At 37.3% G+C, this 14,877-nt stretch overlaps 1 long non-coding RNA gene across 1 annotated transcript; it reads left to right on the top strand.

The window, feature by feature from the left end:
* Positions 1–4,130: 4,130 nt before the first annotated feature.
* LOC120528602 lies at positions 4,131–7,878 on the top strand. The gene is made up of 3 exons (XR_005633556.1): positions 4,131–4,163; positions 6,222–6,298; positions 7,591–7,878. It is a non-coding gene; the product is annotated as an uncharacterized LOC120528602 (long non-coding RNA).
* The last annotated feature ends 6,999 nt before the right edge of the window (positions 7,879–14,877 follow it).

Raw genomic sequence — 14,877 nt, 5'->3', positions numbered from 1 at the left:
ATTCTCGTAGTGGTGGTAGCCTGCTGAACCTAAGCTGGATCTTCATAGTAGCAACAACAAGTTTGGTCAAATTCACAAACTGGTACTTCTGTATGCCCTGCAGTTCTGTGGAACCTCCCTGTCTTCACCCCCACCACCAGTTTGGAGTATCAAGTCCAACAATGCGGCTGGGGGACTGTAACCAGGATCCCGCGATCTGGCCCCCGACCCTTGCAACTTGGAGGGCCCGGCTCATGGGATCAACATAATAAACTTTGTTAGGAAGGCAGGCTATATTGGAGGGAAAAAAGCTGGACAGTTTAAAATCTGTAGCAAGAGCTAGCGCTAACAAGCTCTTGTTAATCATGGAGAATTCACCATCCACTGAACAGTGTCATCTCCAGCAGGGGGAGTAGCTTCAGTGACAGACTGCTGTAATTTCCCCTTTGGGGTTAATAAGTATCTATCTGTCTATCTAATCCTCATAGCCAACCCTGTCGTGCCAGTGGTTGCACTGAAGTCACCCATGATCAGAGGGGTGTCACCTCATGGGCACCCATTAACCACTAAATGCAGCTGTAAATGTCTTCCCGCCAAAACACCACTCACCATGGTCGGATAATACACTAAGACAACAGACAAGGCACCCAGAAAGTACCTTAATCTGAGTCTCATTCACTCTTTGAAGGAGTGACCATGGAAGGTGCCAATCCATCACTGCAACAGTTACTTCCCCGAGGATGACAGCCAAAGAGCGAAGAAAAATAAGAGGGATCCCCAAAATGGGACCTGGTGCTGCTGTGCAGTGGGAGCGCTCCACACCACACCAGGGGCCTCCATGCATACGCCATGTGTAGAATTCACACTAAAAATATGGCCTGCTGCCCGCCCCTCCCTCCTTGAATTGCCTCTTTGAATATGCAAATTAATATAAATAGCCCTTAAGCTCATCATTCTGTGAAAAGGCAAAAGGGAAAAGCACGGGGAAATAGAAGTTTAGCGAATATCAAGGTGGAGGGAAGGAAAAATTTACAATTTGTTGGTTTAAACAGTGGTATAAACAACAAAGGAAGTTGATCGAGTGACATAGAGTGTTGGAAAAAATTCAAAAACTCAAGTTCACAAAAGTCGTACAGTGCCAAATAAAAAAGTTGTCAGATATCAAAAATCGCGGAAAAGGTGAGTCATAGTCCACCATCTGAGTGTCATATAAAAGCTTATTAGGGTACAGGGAAAAAAAAAGTGGAAAAAAGCATGAAATGTCCACTTTTAAACTGAAATTTCCACTTTAATCACATAGTTTATTTTTTCATTAAAGTAGAACATCATAAAGTTCATCTTAAATCGTTTAATTTACTAGTTTCTCAAATTCCAGCTAACTAAAGTAGCACGTTAAATGCTTTGTTTTGGTTTTTATCTTCTATGTGCTTAATGTGTTGAATCACTCGTGCTTCCCGGGCATTCTCTTCCTCGACAGGACACAGAATCCATTACATTTTGTAATATTACAATTCTCTGAATAATTAAAATACTGAGATGTATATTTGATATAATTTCATGATGATAGGAATTAAAGCATGTTATTAAACATGGGAACACGGTGGCGGTGATTGTGCCCGACCTTCGATGAAATAATTCAATGCAGCAGTACTGCCTCTTTCAAGCATACTAACCCCCAATTTCTGTCCCTTACTTTTCTTTCTCCCAAAAACCCAATCGCCACACAGTCAACTCTGTAATAGGCGTTAAGATCCTGTTAGCAAAAGCGCAGATTCTTCAAAACTTTTAAGGAACATTGAAATATCTTAGTAGTAGATGTTTAATTATTATATTCTTCAGTGTCACACTTGCAGTCCCAGCAAGCATGCAGCGAGAGGCAGGAACAATCCCGGAGCGGGTGCCAGATCCTTACTAAGCCGGACCGCCCTCACATTTTATTAACAATATAATTATTTAAATGAAGTTAAAAATATTATCTGTATAATATAATAAACATATTTTGCTGCATTGAATCTTAAAAATGATATGGGCATCATATGTAAATCCGCTTATAAAATGGCTCAGGTTATGCAATATTATAACTGTAGTAAAATACAAACAGTTCTACAAGAAGCACTTGATGGACTGATTGAGTGCATTTATAGTTCTTGGGATGAAACTGTTTCTGAACCCAAAGGTCCATACAGGAAAGGTTTTGAAGCGTTTGCCATGTAGAGCAGTTCAAATAGGCAGCATGGCTGAGGCAGCAAATGCTTGATGCTGTTTGCCGATAATTCTCTTTCTGATCAGCTGCTCCAAGTGGTGCAGTGACAGTAATATGGAAAAGATGATCTGATGTGGCACGCCTAACAGGAGTAGTGAAAGAAGAAGAAGGAGGTGCAGTGAGGTAACAAACGTTAATCAGCTATGGTACAAAGTATTTAGAATAGTTTGACCATTCGTGGACCATTATTTTTTGTTAAAGTTAATTACAATCAGATGCATTAAACTAATAAATAATATGCGGGTTTAAATTTGTGTATTTATAAAACCACGTTAGAGATGTGGGTCAAAAAAAAAGGGAAAAACACTGGAACAGTAGCACTGCTTTAAGCTGGGTGCCGCCAGTCTGCAAAACGGCCAGAACTTGCATACGCAGGGTATGAACTACGTGGAAATTGGTGGTTTACACCAAGTTTGGGTTTCATGCATGTGATTTGACGTGCAAAAACGGGGAGAACTGCGTACACCGGGTATGAGCTACCGTGGAAATGGTTGCTACCAAGTTTAGGTTTTTTCATGCGATTTGAGGGGAGGAAACAGGCTTACAAAATTTTTGTGCAATACCGTTTATACATGAGGCCCATTCTGTATGTCTGCTGATGAAGACTTTATACAGCTTAATCTGGAGACTATAATATAGGACTTTACTGTAAAAAGAAATTTAAAATGTTAATCCTTGGTGCAGAGTAAATCCTTTTGTTCTTCTAAGAAAATCAGGTTTCCTTATGCTTGAAAAATTTTTTTTTAAGTGACTGTTTGTCATACAACACTTTGTTATTTATCTAATGTGTTCTTGCATAGCTGGAACCTTTCAAGAAAGAAAAAAGAAAGACCTATTACAATTTTCAAGCTTGTATGGGGAACATGTTCCACCTAATCCAATATGGAGCCAGTGTGGTTGTATTAGAATGGGCGGTGTTCAACTGATTGTAAATCTTTGCCAGGGATATACATAAGGATTACTCTGAAATCACACTAGGCCAAAATCTTCAGAGGAGCTAATGATTACTTATGAAAACCCTAAACATGTAATGTCAGAATGGCGTCAATATTCCTTTCTGCAGCAGGAGGAGAAAAGAGATGATTATTAGATAGCACCACTTCATGTCATGGTGGAGAATTTCAATCACTCAGGCCCTTAGCAAAACCCCAAATGCACACACATGACAATGTATATAAATACGGTAAAGTATGGATTTACAATTTTACTAAAGCATTTTTACTATAATCTTGTGTGAGGTCTCAGAACAAATTCTGTGAAACATTCTGTATAAAATAAAATTTAGTTGAACTGAATTATCAGGCATATAAGCACACACAAAATTAAACAACATACATTAAATGTAGTATAGGGTGTTTTACCGTGTTAGCCATTATGAATGTAGAAAAGCCAAACAAAATGACACCTTTTATTGGTGCTTGATGTAATCAAGATGTAGTCATTAGAAGGGCCTGAGTTGCCTCAGAAAGCTTGCATATTATAATCTTTTTTGTTAATAAAAAATGTCATTTTTCTTGGCTTTTCTCTACATACATTAAAATGTAAATGATAAAAAATGTGCCAATAAAAAATTGTTTTTTTCTTAAATTTGCCTTTGACAAAATAATAAATACAATACAAAATTCAAAATATATAGGGTAAAAAATATTAAATTCACAGAGTACGGTATGAATTTAGTATGCAATAAGTACAATTGTGAGCAACTTCATTTTTTTACCACTTATTTATTTGACCATTAAATCATTTCTCATTATTTAATTTCACATGCACATCAATGCATTACTCCTCGGCAAATCTTAGGTAAATAATACCAGTCCTGGTCAAGAGGGATGCTGGCACTAACCATATCCTCTTCTGTTCTCTCAACAGTGATGAAGACATCAGTGAGGGGCATTTGACTCTGACCCTTCCGGTTCCCCAGGTATTGTCCTTTGGTCCCGGGGAAAAAGGCATCCTCAATAAAGATTGCACTGAAAGACAGGCAGTCAAATCCTAATGCAGATTCAGACTTTGTGGAAACTTTTTCTATTTATTCTAGTGCCATCAATACATGTTTTTTTTATTTTAGTTCATTAAAAGGGTGACTCCCAGGCTGATGCCCCAACATTTCTTTTTTGTTGATTTTATTGAATTTATTAAAAGCAAATAATAGTCCATACAAACAAGTCTAATTTTACAGAACTAAGTACAAGTCAAATCAACCCCACCTATGAGAAAAAAAACTAGGCCAACAGAGTAAAACTTTAATAGTAGAAAAAATAAATAAATAAAATAAAACAAGCTAAAAATGGAAGAGAATCGACTTCCTCAATTTAAATGCTTATTCTAGAATGTTATCAATTACATCATCCAGGTTTTAAAAATGTTTTGCACAGATCCTCTAAGTAAGAATTAGATTTTTCCAATTTCAAATAGTATATAACATAAGTTACCTACTGACTTAAAAAGGGTGAGTTAGGATTCTTCCAGTTTGAAAATAAGTCTACATGCCAATAGTGAAGTAAAGGCAAATTTCAGTTTGTTTGTCCTTCTCACTTAAAGCCTATCTGGGAATCGGCAAACATAATTTAAAAAAGAATCTTTCAATGTAACTTTTATGTTAAATCTGTTTATGTTTTCTTTTTGGGAAGGGAATAGGTTGTCATGTAATTGTAGGACATCAAAGACCATTTTTACTGTTATAATTTCATTAGTTTCATTTTGTATATCTTATTAATGCTTTCTGATGTTAGTACTAGATTTCCAAAGCTTATAATATTCAAGGGCAGTATTACAGGTTTATAAAACCATACTGTAACACATAATAGATGTTGTTCAAAGGTACAGCAGTTTTTATTTTATTATTATTTTATTCCAGTAATACCTAAGGAAAACACTGTTTTATTATAAATCCATTTTAATCAATTAGTCTCATAATAGAAGGCTAATTTGTAATCTATTGTTAATATACTTCAAATATACTTCAAAGAATACATAATTCTATAAGATGACCCAATGGGCTGAATATTGATTTAACTTTTAAAATGGATTGTTCATGCAAAACATACAGTATGTGATATGTTATGGCTCATATGATAGCATTTGTACAACTTGTTTATACTTGTATTTTCTGTATATTTGAAAAAAAAAGCACAGTGCAGAGCACTCTTTGGTTTTGCTATGATGGGTAATCATTCTTTGATTATATAGCAAGGTCATGTGTTTGTGTTCCTTGGTGACATGCCACATCCCATGGTTTCCTATATTATAGTCCTTTTGCAGAATGGTTTTCCAGTCCTAAGCATTATGGGTCTGGCAAACAGTTCAGGATTATGATGTGGTTGCAACTGTTAAATATGTGCTTGGTTTCCATTCATGACATGGATCCAAGAGCTTTAAAAACAGATTTTATGTTGTAATTTTTCAGATGACATCTTGTCTTAAACACTGTGTTACCAACACTGTTATACATGTAACATAACTAAAACATTAGCTTGTTTTTTACACTGTAAACATTATACTAATACCTAAGCATTCTGTCACAGTTTATTTTGTATTATTAGCAGAACACGTTGATTATATTGATCAATTAATAAAAAGAAAAATACAAGGCAAGTTAAACACAATAAGATGTTAGTCATAACATTATGTAAAATTAGGTCCTAACACTTTTGTTTTATTGTATAAAACATGAGTTTTCATTTATATTCATCTGCTCAGTTGTTTCTGTCAGTTGTTACAGAATTCCCATTCATATACTGTGTAAAAGCAACCACACTTTAAAATAGAAGCAGAAGACACATACTGTGATTGACAGCTGCAGACACTTTGGATGGGATATCCCTTTTCTGGTCAAAAGATTACATGGATACTTCTATATATAAAGGTCTTTAGTCTTCAGCTGGATCTCAATCTTGCTTTCATTCCACAACTTCTGCCATGTTGATTTCATGTGCTAAAACTGTTTTAATGACCACTACAAATGCAATTTGTACTTCAGAATCCATCTCACAACAATAGGACATTCTCTCTGTTTCCATCCTGGGAAATACATTTCATCTGCCGGGATACAGATTGGTGAGACTGTTCTGTTTTGCTTAACTTATTTACTTTGGGGTAGCACCATCATTACCATCAGTCAATTTGCATTAATTTTAGATCAGGGATTTAGTCCGGCTTCATTGTTTTCCACCATCTTCCCAGTCGCTGTTACAATATCGGACTTTATGTGTGTTTGGTTTATGATATTTGTTGTAGAGGCGCACGGTGGTGCAGTGGTAAGCTGCTGCCTGCAGTTAGGAGACCGGGTTCGCTTCCGGGTCCTCCCTGTGGAGTTGCATGTTCTCCCGTGTCTGCGTGGGTTTCCTCCGGGCACTCGGTTTCCTCCCACAATCAAAGACATGCGGGTTAGGTGGATTGGCGATTCTAAATTGGCCCTAGTGTGTGGGTGTGTTTGTGTGTGTCCTGCGGTGGGTTGGCACCCTGCCCAGGATTGGTTCCTGCCTTGTGCCCTGTGTTGGCTGGGATTGGCTCCAGCAGACCCCGTGACCCTATTCGGATTCAAGCAGGTTAGAAAATGGATGGATGGATGGATATTTGTTGTATGTATTGTATGTTATTTGGAGTAATATTTTTCTATGAAGTGTTTATTAGCAGAGGGACCAAGAAAGGGCAATTCTTTTTGTACATATAAATATTTGGTAATGCATTGCATATTTTGGGACACATTCTTATATTTGCATAATATAATAATATTTTATGATTAACTGTCTTTTCACCACTGATTGGGAGAAGAGTAAGAAACTTGTGAGTGAAGTACAGGGTTGACTTGGCTTAGTGCAAGCTTTTTCCAGGCCTCTGGCCCAGGAGTGCAGAGATATTTTGAACCTGTCATTACAAAGATATTCTCTGCAATTTATGCTGCACTTTGATTTATATTTTAATTATATCAATTCAATTGAATTCTGGGTATATATTTTCAAATACATTTTCTAGCTTGATCATCATGAAAGATATCTATGACCAGTTTATCTGTTCAGCAACCAGAAGCCTTTTAAAATGATGGGTGGCCATATATTCATTGGTTTCAGTATATTTTTTTTCCAGACCATTATCTTTCTGACACTCAGGACTTAATAACCCACTAAAATATACTATATCATATATATTTGAAGAACATAGTAGTTCTACTTATTCATTTATAAAAAGTAACAAAATGAAGATTACACACAAAATATTGGCTTTCAGTGCTTATCCATATGTTGGTATTATTATACTGTACATGTGTGCATGGGAGGCAGCTAAAAGAAATTCCACACCAGGCCAGGGGGTGGTGGGTTGCACTAATCCTTTCTCTGTTATCTCTACAGACCAAACATGAGAAATTCTACCTGGATCCGATGACGTCACGTCCGGTTACGGGCCCAAGACGTCATTTTTGGTTCATTTTCTCAAGATATCACTTCCAGTTCCGGCCCTGAAGACGTCACTTCTGCCAACCTGACTTAAAAGCCACACAGCCTCCTGCATTAATCAGTTCTGTTTTGGACTTGAACCTGTACACTTCTGTACTAACAATTCATCAGTTTTTGCAGCCTTATTCAAGTATATGGGCAGCTGCCCCAAACCTATTCCTGTGTCAAGGCCTGTTATTTTCACAGTATAAATGCTTTAACAAACTTTTCTGAATATAAAAATCAATTTATACTATAAATGATTTTCTAATAGCTGACTTCTGGAGTTTTTTGTGATATTTACTTATTTGGCTTATAACATATTTGGATTTTAACACATTATGTGTTTAGAGGTTTTGTTTCTATTGTAAAGTGTAATATCCAAATGGTATTCCAGAAGCAACATCATACAGAATCAACAGCTAAACTTGAAATATGTTTTTGAATAGTAAAGTCTCAAATGATCTCTTTGACTACATCCAAATGAGTAATATTTCTAATGCACCTTTAATCTGATTTATGTGTTTAGTGAGCATGCTGTGCATACATTGAAATGACCTCTTCACTGTTATTTAATGGGTAGCAGAAGGGTTAGATACACACAGAAGGCATGAGAGATATTTAATGCATCCCAATGGGAGTTGAGACAAGTGACTTAAATACATTGAACAGAATACAATCATGACAAAAATAAATAAACATCTCCAGAAAGAATTTAAAATTACATATTAAAATGGCATCCGGTGAAAAAAAAACAATAGCGCTCCCTGGGGCACTGAAGTAGAATCAACCTCATGCTGAAGGTGTTCCTGAAGATGACATGCAGGATGCATGATTTATTCATGATAGGCAGCAGCCTATCCAATATGCTTGTTTCTGATACTGTCTCCAGAGTTTTAGTCAGAACAGTGGTACATGATTCATGATTAACTTGTTAAATAAATAATTAAATTTGTTGTAAACCCCTGCTACTCCTGCAATATACCAACATCAAAATGAGGACATGTTGAACAACAGATTGACATAATTAGACACATGAATTTTTTAAAAATATAGTCAAAGGTTTTCGTAGTGCCATTTCAAATTTCATGAATTTGTAGTTGAATTCCAGCCCAGTAACTGTCTTTGTGGAGTCAGCACATTCTTCCAATGGGCACAGGCGTTCAGCCAATGTGATATCAAGTTGTAGCTATGTAGTGTTTGAAAAGGATGACTGAGATTTAAGCTAAAATGCATTTTCAAATGTACATGGATAATTATTCTTTTTTAAAAAGTGCAAAAATCTCTAAATTGAATGCTATTCCTTAATACGTTTTGATGTCAGCATTACTTGTAGCTTTACCTCTATTTTGTGTAGTGTTAAGTATATAGCATGTTTGCTGTACACGGTGAGCCATTTTAACAATTTATTTCTTACTCTAATTAGAAATACATTCTGACGAATCAAAAATGTACATATTGAAATATGATTTAAATATAAATTAGAGATACATTTGGTCTAGTGATAACTAAGCAACATATAGAAACACCAAATGAGTATATAATTAGAACATTGAAGATTTCATGAGAACAGACCATGCAGCTTAAAATCAGAATTATATGTTAAGAGTCTGATTTGTTAAAACTGCATTTCAAATATGTAAACTTACATTTTAGAGATGAAGCAAATCATAAAAAGTATTGGCATTGTTAATTTGTTTTTTCTTTATCACTACACATTCCCTTTGGCTTTTAAAATACCTTAAAATGACATTTAAAGAAGCCTTTATTTACCTTTAGAGCTGGGGCATATCCCATCCATGCTTTGATGCAAGGCAGTAACCATCCTTTGACTGAGTGCCAGTTCAACTTGGTGTACACTCAATCAAACACCCAAAACCACTCATTTTGAATCAAAGCAACCTTTAAGCAGATTTGAAAATGATGGATTGATAAGCTATACAGTTATGCAGTTAAATAACCATCTCAATAAACATGCTATTCTTGGTAAATTTCAGTCATGTTTTAGAACAAATCACAGTACAGAAACTGCACTCTTTAGAGTAGTAAATGACTTGCTGGGTGAAATGCAGACAGAGACCATTTATTTGTTCTCATCCTCTTAGATCTTAGTGCCGCATTTGACACCATCGATCACAACATTCTTAGAAATCACTTTAGTCAATGGGTGGGCCTCTCTGACAGTGTTGTAAATTGGTTTGAATCCTACTTGGCAGGTAGAAAATTCTTTGTTAGTTGTGTAATTACAACTCAAAGACACATGATATCCTATATGGGGTTCCACAAGGTTCTATCCTGGGTCCGCTGCTCTTTTCAATCTACATGCTTCCGTTAGGTCAGATTATCTCTGGGCATAATGTGAGTTAGCACAGCTATGCTGATGACACGCAGCTGTATTTATCAATAGCACCTGATGACCCCGACTCTTTTGTTTCACTAACACAATGTCTTACTTGTGTTTCTAAATGGATGAATAGTAATTTTCTCAAGCTAAATAAAGAGAAAACATATATTTTAGTGATTGGCAATAATGGATATAATGAAGTTATTAGAAATAAACTTGATGCATTAGGATTAAAAGTCAAAGCGAAGGTAAAGAACTTAGGGTAACTGTTGACTGTAACCTGAATTTTAAATCACATATTAATCAGATCACTAGGACAACATTTTTCACTTAAGAAACATAGCAAAAGTTAGACCTCTTATATCAATGAAAGATGCTGAGAAATTAGTTCATGCTTTTGTTTTCAGTCGCTAGATTACTATGACCTCATCTCAGGACTACCCAAAAAGACATAAATCATTTGCAACTAGTGCAGAATGCAGCTGCTAGAATCCTAACTAGGAAAAGAAAATCAGAACACATCACACCAGTCTTAGCGTCACTACACTGGTTACCTGTGTCATTCAGAATTCACTTTAAAATACTGCTTATGGTTTACAAATCCTTAAATAATCTCACCCCATCTTATGTATCGGAATGTCTGACACCTTATATTCCAAATCGTAACCTCAGATCCTCAAATGAGTGTCTGCTTAGAATTCCAAGAGCTAACCTTAAAGGAACTGTTGAGGCAGCCTTCTGCTGTTATGCACCTTATATCTGGAATAGCCTGCCAAAAGGAATTGCATGAGCTAATACAGTGGAGCACTTTAAAAAAACTGCTAAAATCGCATTATTTTAACATGGCCTTCTCATAACTTCATTTTAATTTAATCCTGATACTCTGTATATTCAATTTATTAACATAACTATTCATGGTGACTCTAAAATCCGTACTATCCCCTATTCTCTCTTCTGTTTCTTTTCCCAGTTTTCTGTGGTGGTGACCTGCGCCACCACCACCTAATCAAAAGCACCATGATGTTCTAACATTGATGGATTAAAAGCGGAAGTCTACATGACTATCATCATCTAGTCCTTCCATGAGAACCCTAAATACAAAGAGGACTGTTTCATTTATGTTAGGTAGAATGCCCAGAGGGGGCTTGGCGGTCTCATGGTCTGGAACCCCTAAAGATTTATTTTTTCTCTCCAGCCGTCTGGAGTTTTTTTTCTGTCCTCCCTGGCCACCAGACCTTACTTTTATTCTATGTTAATTAGTGCTGTCTTATTTTAATTCTGACTTTGTCTTTTTTTTCTCTTTTCTTCATCATGTAAAGCACTTTGAGCTACATTATTTGTATGAAAATGTGCTATATAAATAAATGTTGTTGTTGTACTCAATCTCTCTTTATACTTCGGCGGCTACACTAAAATTTAAAACCTGCCAAAATTTAAAACCAGCCTAAGATTGAAACCTGCCTTAAATTTAAACTGCCTTGATTAAAAGAAAATAACATGCGTGTTCTAAGCCTGACGTACGGACTGCCACGATAGAAAAGACTCGACAGGTGCTTTTAATCTTTGTCTTTAATCGAAGTTGGACAAATTTGAGAATTGCTAGCGCTCCTTGTGAGACTGTATAAATTATAAGGGAGCTTGAGTACCTTGTGGGATCATCATGGCATCTGAATCCGGAAGCCAGAAGAAATATCAAATTGGACGAAGTCTGTGTGATGTTAGTAGAAGTCGCGTTGATTATAAGGTCACAAAGGACCATATCCAAGATGACAGAAAGCCGTTCAATTCAGTGACAACTAATCTTCAATCAAAAATAGACCGCAAATACGAACAATTATCTGATTTGATGACGTACATAAAGGATTTACAACAAAATGAATTTAACTGCGAAAAAGTAGTCCTAATTATCAAGAATCGGTTCTTCAATCTGAGAAAGGAATATAAAAGGTTAAGCGACAAACTTTTATACATCCCGAATAATGAAGATACACTGAAAATGTTACAAAATGAAAACTTTTAATACATTTTCGGGATGTACAATGAATTGGGTTTTAGAAGTATGCCAAAATAAAAGCCTCAACCAGCAACCTGACTTTTCTGCTAAATAATTAAGGGATTACAGAACGAAAGATGACATTTCTCCTACAGTTAATGACTCCCAAGTTCCTGGAAAAACTAAAAGTTATACAAGTACAACGGCTACTTCAGTCAAATACTCCCAAATCTCTGCAAAAACTAAAGATTAGCAAATTCAGCGGCTACTTCAGTTAGTGCCATCAGATCTCAAGAGGCAGCACACACTGTACTCTTGGCTAAAGCAGAAGAACCAAAGAAGGGAGCAGGCTGTAGATATGGAACAATGTAGATAAAAGCAAAAGAGAAGCTCAGGAAATACAATTTAAAAGCACAGCTGAAAGCTAAAAGACATTAATTGGCTTTGGAAGCAGCTATCGCAAAATACAAAGCAAAATTGAGAGCTCTAAAATGACGCAAACACAGTCCAGATAAACTGAATCCTTATAATGTTCCCCTGAAACCAGATGTGAGAAATGAAAGCAAGAAGATGCAAGTATTCGTGACTTTTTACGTAATGATGAAAGTATTAACAAACCTCAGCAACCGCATTATGAACAGTATTACGATCAAGTGAAAGAACAACAAAATAAGACACAAGCTCCTAATGTACCCCAGAGAAAAGTTCCAATATTTGATGGCGATCCCTTGAAATATGTGGATTTTATTGGAGCATTTCACCGAGATATCGATGAGGTGATAGGGAATTTGTGAGAAAAATTGGGCTTTTTGGCGCAGTTTACTAAAGGTTCACTTCACAAGATTGTTAAAAACTGTAAATACTTGTCACCGTTAGAAGGTTACCAAAAGCCAGAATGAGCTTGAAAGTCTTTATAGAAACCAGCTACTGAAAGCAGATGTGTTGTGTCCCGGTGCAAGGAGCATCATTTTTCTTTTTCTTTATTATGTATATGTTGTTTTAATTTATTTTACCCTGGCAGCGCCTTGGACAGCAATGCAGGTCTTGTGTGAATCCGCCCCTAATGCGATTGATTCGCTGGACAATCACTGACAAGGTAGTTGGGCGGGTTGAGACAGGATTTAAAATGGCCGCTGCTGTTTGTTTGGGGTGCTTGCTTGGGAGAAAGGTGTCCTGAACCGCTGCGAAGGGACTAAACATTTGGACTTTTTGTAAAGTGGTTTGCTGCTGGCTGCAAGGGCGACGTAGTCAGGACCTGAAGAGAGTGGACTATGGCGCGGTGGTCCAAGTCCGGAGTTAAGCGGCGTGGCGGCAGGGCAGCGGCCATCTTAAGGGATAGTTGTCCCTTTTTCTCTTTGTGTCCAGGTACCCGATCGAGGCGAGCGAGTGAGAACACGGAGGCTGATCGGGTGACGCTGAGAGGATTGGGACTGGAACCAGGCTGACGGAATGGACGGCGGGTGGACCAGAATGGAGAGAGGCGACTCAGACCCCCGCGATCCCCAGTCAGCCTGAAGGGAAGTGGCTAATAGCTAGTTGAGAGTGTGTGCACTGGCCTTATGGCTGAGGGGGGGAGAAGAGGGTCTGAGGGTTTTTCTTTTGGCTCTTTGCCGTAGGGTCCGTGATGTGACGAAGGACAGACGGTGACGGCGGTGTGGAGCAGCAACAGTGATTGGCTGGTTGGAAGGATACCATTACTGGATTGCTGCAACTGGACATCGTTGTGGATTATAGGGAAGGTGTTCAGCACTGGAGAATCGGGACTTGTGAGAACTGGGAATTGAGCATTTGAGCACAGGGGACATTGGGCGCTGCCAGGGGTTTTTGGTATTTGGTTATTTATTTTGGTTTAAGTGAGGGCCTTGTGGTGAGAGCACGAAGGCCCAAGAATTGTTTAAGTTTGTTTATTTATTTTTTTATTAATGTTCAAGTATTGGGTTATTGTTTGTGGAGTTTAGTTATTCATCTTTTTTTCCCCTTTTATGCTTCCCCCATCCCTTCATAGTATTTATAGTGTGCTGTGTTTTGTATAATTTGAGTGTTGTGGGTATAAGAACTGAGTGCTGTGCTTTCCTAGGGTGATATAACTCGAGTGCTGTGTGAAGAAGAACAGAGGATTGTTTTGGTTATTTTGGACTGCTGTGTTCATCACGGGTGGGTTGGAGGGGGGGGCCCGGACCAAGGGAAGAGACTTACCATCTGGATAGAAAAACTTGCTCATTCAATAAATGTGTATTTGAACTTGCCGCTATGTGTGGGTGTGATCCCTCTGTTTTGTTGTGCTCGGAGGTCCCAAAGGGTGTAACAAACTTAAACGATAAACCAAAATAAATTGCTGTTGGGGTCTTTCCCGGCCACCACAGATGCATATATGAGAAAAGACAAAGGGTGGCCTGAATAAAGCCAAACGATGGAGAATGTCTGAGCAATTATAGGAACCTTTTTGGTGGATATACGAACAAAAGCGGACAACAATTTGAAAGTAATGATAACTTTGATACTATAGTCTCCAAATTTCCTCAAGACTTACTAGTACCCGTGGCAATGTAAAGTTCAGAGTATTGAAAGTACGGAGAGCAAACAAGCCCTTCTCGCCAATCCAGTGGACTTTCTGGATGAACAGATAACATCAACTTTAAATCCCATGTATGGCTCACCTCTACAAAGCCATACCTTTAAGAAAAAAGGACAAAATTTATCAAGAGGAGTATCCTTTAAAGTAGTTTTGCTACAAACTTTCTGCTGCTGACAAAAAAGGATACAGACACCTCAGTCAAACAGGAGACAGCTGGACATACAAGCAGTAAGCACTGTCTTTGCAATGAAAATCACAATCTGACAATCATGCAATTCAAAAAACTAACTT

Source organism: Polypterus senegalus, chromosome 4, assembly GCF_016835505.1.
Source record: "Polypterus senegalus isolate Bchr_013 chromosome 4, ASM1683550v1, whole genome shotgun sequence".
NCBI lineage: Eukaryota > Metazoa > Chordata > Cladistia > Polypteriformes > Polypteridae > Polypterus > Polypterus senegalus.
The sequence above is the reverse complement of the archived record's forward strand: the minus strand, read 5'-3'. Positions and strand labels throughout refer to the sequence as shown.